Here is a 6,296-nt window from a genome sequence, read left to right as displayed (position 1 = left end):
TGTGTAAATATTTCTCTGGCTATTAAAACATCTGTTTAATTTACAAGGGTTATTTTTCTTGTCTTCTTAACAAATTTTACCCTGGATTACATCAGTAATTTAGACAGATAACCTACCATTACCTCCTTGGATGTATTTTACAATGGTTCCCTTACTTGGCAAATGATTTCTGGTAATAATTTTGTTTTCCTTATAAAATTCCAACCAAATTCACCTACCACTAAGTCAATTCCCATTCATGATGCCCCTATGTAGAGATCCTTATAAATGAAAGAATAATTTGAAAATGTTATAGGAATATGACAATTACATATGCTGGTAAATTAACGCCTATTTAGGGTGAAAATCAGGTTTTAAAATTTGGGTCAGCGCATCTGATGTCCAAAGCTCAGTCTCTTATAGATAGATCAAAACAACCAATGTTATGAATCAGAAAGTTTAAAGACAATACTAAATGTGTAAAAATCACAACAAACGATTAAAACCTTGTTAAGCCTTCAATGAAACAGCAACAGGAGCAAGACCCTAGTTGGATGTCTACTCTTTCAGCCATATACAGCCTGTGTTCCAGGCAGTTCAGTCCTAAGAAGACAAAGATAAATGGACAGATACTAATGCAATTGCAATTAGTAAACTATTCTAAAAGAGATCTGTCTTGGAAGAAGTATAGCCAGAATGCTCCTTGAAGGCAAGGATGACAAAGACTTCATCTCACTTGCTGTGGTTATATTATCAAGGGCAGTGAAAGAGAGGTAAGCCCTCAACAACATGGATTGCCTGACACAGTGGCTGCAGCAATAGACTCAAACATTTGTGAGGATGGGTCAGGAGCGGATGGCGTTTTGCTTTGTTAGACATAGTGCCACGCTAACTCAGAACTGACTCAATGGCACCTAACAATAACAATAACACACAACTTCCTCTAAATCTTGTTTTTAAACGGAGGGTAGCTAAAGCAAATGGAAGCAATAGCAGGTAAAAGAACTACGTAGAACATTCCCAAGAGTAGCTCAAAAAGACAAAGTCAAGTACAAAAATAAAAGGTGGAGTTCGGAAACTAAAAGGGAAAAATGCACCTTATATTTCTTAAGCAAAAAGAACAGAAGGAAAAATTCCAGACTGAAGTAGCAAGGTTAAAACATGCTAAGAGAAAAATATTGGACAACACCAGAAATATTAAAACAAGATAGAAGGGAAATACAGAGTTACTATATACCAAATAGAATTGGTTAATACTTAACTCGGGAAGTAACATATTATGTTAGAAAGGGTTCTCTAACAAAACCAGGACACTCATGATTTTATATATATTTATATAGATAGATATACAACATATGAAATAAACAGCTAATTAGTCTATAGAGCAGTACAACTGGCTCAGTGCAACTCATTTCCATGACACAGCTAATACACTGGTAGTCCTTCCGTCTTGAGGGCCACCAGGTGCAAGTGAAAGAAGCAGGAAGTTGAGTCCTCAGTTGAGAAATTCAGGCAATTTGGCCACAGGCAGCAAACAGCAAGGCAGGTCACCAACAGTCAGCCAGATGAAAGGGTCCAACAGTCTCCAGCTCAAGTGATGTATACTCCAGTAGCATGGTGAAGTAGGTCTTGAAGGAACCTCAAACTACAGGTGGCACAGTCCATGGGTTAGGTGTCCCACAGGTAGTGTGGTTGCAAGTTGAGGCAGAGAACCAGCTAAGGCAGCCAAACACTGGTCCAATTATCAAAAAGTAAGAGACAACGAAGGCGAGGCTCGCCAAGCCATTTATCTCTCTGTCCTCTGATTAATCCCACAGGTGTTCATTGGCCAGGTTGGCACAATAAACCTACCTCTCACACATATGATCAAGAACTTATGATACTAGAGGAAGAAGTACAGTATATACTGAAGATATTAGTCAAACAATACAATACAAAACCAAGGGTCCAAGAATGGACAGAATCCTGATAGAAATGTTTCAAATAATGAATATAGCACTGAGTGTACTCATCTCTCTTCTATGCCAAGAAATTTGGAAGACAGCTACCTGGTCATCCAATTGGAAGAAATTCTTATTTATACCCATCCTAAGGACAGATCATGCAACAGAATGTAGAAATTATGACAAGAAAATGTCAGAAAAGATATCATATGGATCTTGAACAAACACAGTAAAAAGAAGAAAGATTTGTACCTGTCTTTAATTACATAGGCTGATAACAAATCATAAATTACGCTGTGAAGAATGGAAATTCCAGAACACTACATTTTGCTCCTGTCAGCCCTTCTCTTGTCTTATTACTACTACAACTATTTGCAATGAAGCTTCCATTAAGAATACTTATATTTACTATATATTTCTAATAAATAAAATTGTACTGCATGGTCATAGATACATACACACGCTCTATTTTCCATCCAGTCATCATAGTCCCTCATTTGTAGTGACTATTCAGCATGCTTCCTCTAGAAATCTAGGACAAGCTGTACTATCCATGCAGCCAATATATCAGCAGTTCCATGCCTGTAATTTGCATCAAAGGGCATTTAATAGTTGTTTCAATTCCTAGCTCAGAAGCAGATAACTTTTGTAAGAGGAGATAAGTTTTATATCATAAGGAGCCATTTTCTGTAGTGGTATATTATTTTTCTTCTTGTCCGACAAATGCACTTCACCCAGTCATCAAAGAGATGGGAAAATAACAGTGTGGTTATTTTCTCTTGGGCTTAGATTTCAAGGCATATTCTTGTTCATGCATATGAACACATTAAAAATATCTCTCTATTGGTGTTCTCAAGCGATGAAATTATTTATTACATTCATGTTACCTGATTAAATAAAGGGGAAAACAAGAAGAGCAGATCCTGGATTACCTTATACTACCTAGCACTGCACAATAGGATTGCCCTTCATAACATAACCCTTGTGAACTCTTATCAATTACAGTTATAAATCTTCCTACTTTAGGTCTTCATTATTAAGCCCCTATGGAGTGCAGATCTCCTCTACAACATATGTGATTACTACAACAATGAATACAAATTGATTTGGTAAACAAGTTGGCTGCTGTTACTGAACAGGAGCATTGTGAATGATCCATCTTTATTGCAAGTGCCAGAAAAAATCATTCAGAAAAGATATTTACCATATAATTATTGAGCACCTATTATATAGGAAAGCACTGTACTTGATGCTGATTATAGAGCCATAAATAAACATTCAAAAGCTCTGACCCGGTCATTCTAGTGGATGAAGACATTCCCTTAGCACATGGAAATTGGTGCCTAGAAACTTGGAATTCATGTTCTCTGAATTGCCAAATCCACTGACGTCAGACAAATACAAAAGACATGCCACTGATTCAAATGCCATTGTATCTTAAGAGGTAATATTAAGTCATAAAAATAAAATTATTTGGAAAGCATGAAGACCTACCTTGTTTTTGACAAGGTTTTCTCTATATGCGCCTACCTAAAATCACACTCTTCCATTTCCTGCCTTAATATATACATTTTAACCTGGATAGTTTTGCAAAAGTTATATATATATATATATATATGTGCTAGAGTAATATAATAACACTTTCATCATTTTCCCAATTCAATATACATATTTCTTTTGCTACAATGCACAATCTTATCATCTTTGTAGCACAAATAGGTGTATGATGCACATAAAATAACGTTAAAATGTGATGTTTCAATAACTTCTGAAAGCTCAAATGTTTCAATTTTAATCAAATGCTTAATTAAAAGAGAATACAGGATGTGTTTGAGACATGAAGTTCAATAAACATTTACTACAATTTTTAATGCTTCTGATCACTTTACTGGAAATGAAATTGTTTAAGACTGCATTAGCCAATGGGTTATGCACTTTGCTATAGAAATTCTTCCCAGTGTCTCCTGAGAAGTGTAATATCATGGAATTAGTAGTAAATGCATGGCAGCACCTTACCAAAAATCTAACTTTCCCTCTCACTTTCTTATTTGTGGATAATTTCCTATTTCATATATTGTCTAAGTCATTTGAATATTTACTTAATGAATATTTAATGCAATATGGTGTTGGTGAATAAAATAAAAAATGCCATCGACTGCCAAAAGAATAAACACATTTTCTAGGAAGTAGTACAACCAGAATGCTCCTAAGAAGCACGGATGGTGAAACTTTGACTCACATGCGTTGGACATGTTATTAGGAGAGACCAGTCCTTGGAGATGGACATCATGCTTGGTAAAGCAGAGGAGCAAATGAAAGAGAGGAAGGCCCTCCAAGAGGGCATTGACACAATGGCTGCAACAATGGGCTCCAAAGACAAAGGGAACAGCACCAGTAATGGGACAATTTGAAATTGTAAGTCACTTGGTAGAATGCAATGAAAAGAATACAGCGTTGCAATTATTATGTTGCTGCTGAAAATTCATAATTGGAGTGTTTTGGGACACTAGATATCTAGAACTTTTTAACCTACAAAATGTATATAAATATTTTAACTCAAAATGGGATACTAATTTGAGTTGACATTTCTTTGAATGAAATAATAGAAAAATACCCAATAAGTGTATGTAAAGATGTCCAACACAATAAGTCCTCAGGAAGAAACAAATCAAAATCACAGTAGGGCACCCCCTCTGTTCTTGCTGTTTGCTTCTTGTGAGTCAGGCCTACTCATTGCAACTCCATTCACAAAGGAACTGAAATGCTGCTAAACCAGGAACAGGCCTCGTGATTGGTTTTGTACCAGACTCTAGTAACGTGTAGTGTCCGATTGGCTTATTTCTGGAAGAAGATCACCAGGCCTTTCTTCCTAGTTCATTGTAGTCTGGAAACACTGCTGAGACACAGTCAACAGCAAAACAAATCACAAGCCACTAGTGATAGACAGGTGATGATTGCTATGTGGTGTATGACCAAGGATTGAATATGAGTGTCTTGCAAAGAAGAAAAGAATTTTACCACTGAGTCACCAATCCTTTTTACCTCACTATGATGACCATAGTAAAAAGAGGTAGATTTTAAAATTGCGGCATAGATGTGAAGAAATTGCATTTCTTATATACCCTTGGTAGAATATGAAATATTACATTTACTTTGATAGTTCCAAAATGAATAAACAAAGAATTACCATGAAACCTAGACGTTGCATTTCTGGACATGTCCTCAAGAGAAATAAAATCATATGTCCTTGCAAACATGAAAACAAAGAAATCTAGTGAATGAATGTTCACAGCCATATTATTCATAACAATGAAAATGTGAAAAAAATCTAAATTTCCATCGAGTTATAAATGAATAAGCAACATGTGGTATACCCATACAATAGATTGTTTGCCTATAAAACATATGAGGTAAGATATATTCTACAGCATTGATGGATATTAATAATTTTTGGTAAATTGATAAATTTGATATTATGGTAAGTGAATAGTCAGTCAAAAAATGTTTTTAAAATGTACCATTTTATTTATACAGAATATCTAGAGGAGGCAAATCTCTCGATCCAGATAGATCAGTGGTTGCCAAGGGCAGGTGGGAGGTGTTGGAGGGAAATGAGAAGTGACTGCTATGTTATAAGGCCTTTAAGAGATGATTAAAGTGTTTTAAATTGATTGCTACATTATTGTAAAACTCAGTAAACTTAATTTTAAAACAATTTCACATTTAAAAAGTTGAATTTTATGACATATTAAATTATACATCAGTTAAGTGGATACAATATCTATGTAAAAACCAAGTTAAGCACCATCAGTAAGTTCTGATAAAGTAGGAGCCCTGGTGTATAGTGGTTATGCATTGGACTGGGAACTAGATTGAAACTATCAGACGCCCCTTGGAAGAAAGGTGAGGCTTTCTACTCCTGTAAAGAGTTAGGCTATCAGAAAACCAGCAAGGCAGTCCTACCCAGATCTATGGAGTCACGATGAATTGGAATAGACTCAGAGGCAGTGAGTTCAGGTTTTCGACAGGATCGAGTCGAGTTGGCCTTGTGGGTTTCAGATGCTGTAAATATTTGCCTGAGCAGAAAGTCTCCTTTTTCTCCCTCTGAGGAGCTAGTGGTTGCAAACTACTGGCCTTATGATTAGCCGCCAAACTTGTTACCACTACACCACCACACTCACTGGTGTTGAGTGGGGTCCAACTCACAGGGCCCCTACCGGACTGGGTAGACCTGCCCCTGTGGGTTTCTAAGAGTGGGACGTTTTAGGGGAGTAGAAAGTCTCCTCTTTCTCCCAGAGAGGGTTTGTGGTCTTGAACTTGTCATTATCAGCCCAATGTGTGACCACATGCCACCAGGACTCCCTGTGTACTAGC

Source organism: Echinops telfairi, unplaced genomic scaffold (assembly GCF_000313985.2).
Source record: "Echinops telfairi isolate 266 unplaced genomic scaffold, ASM31398v2 ScPeMD7_18;HRSCAF=68, whole genome shotgun sequence".
Lineage (NCBI taxonomy): Eukaryota > Metazoa > Chordata > Mammalia > Afrosoricida > Tenrecidae > Echinops > Echinops telfairi.
This window is presented reverse-complemented; position numbering follows the sequence as displayed.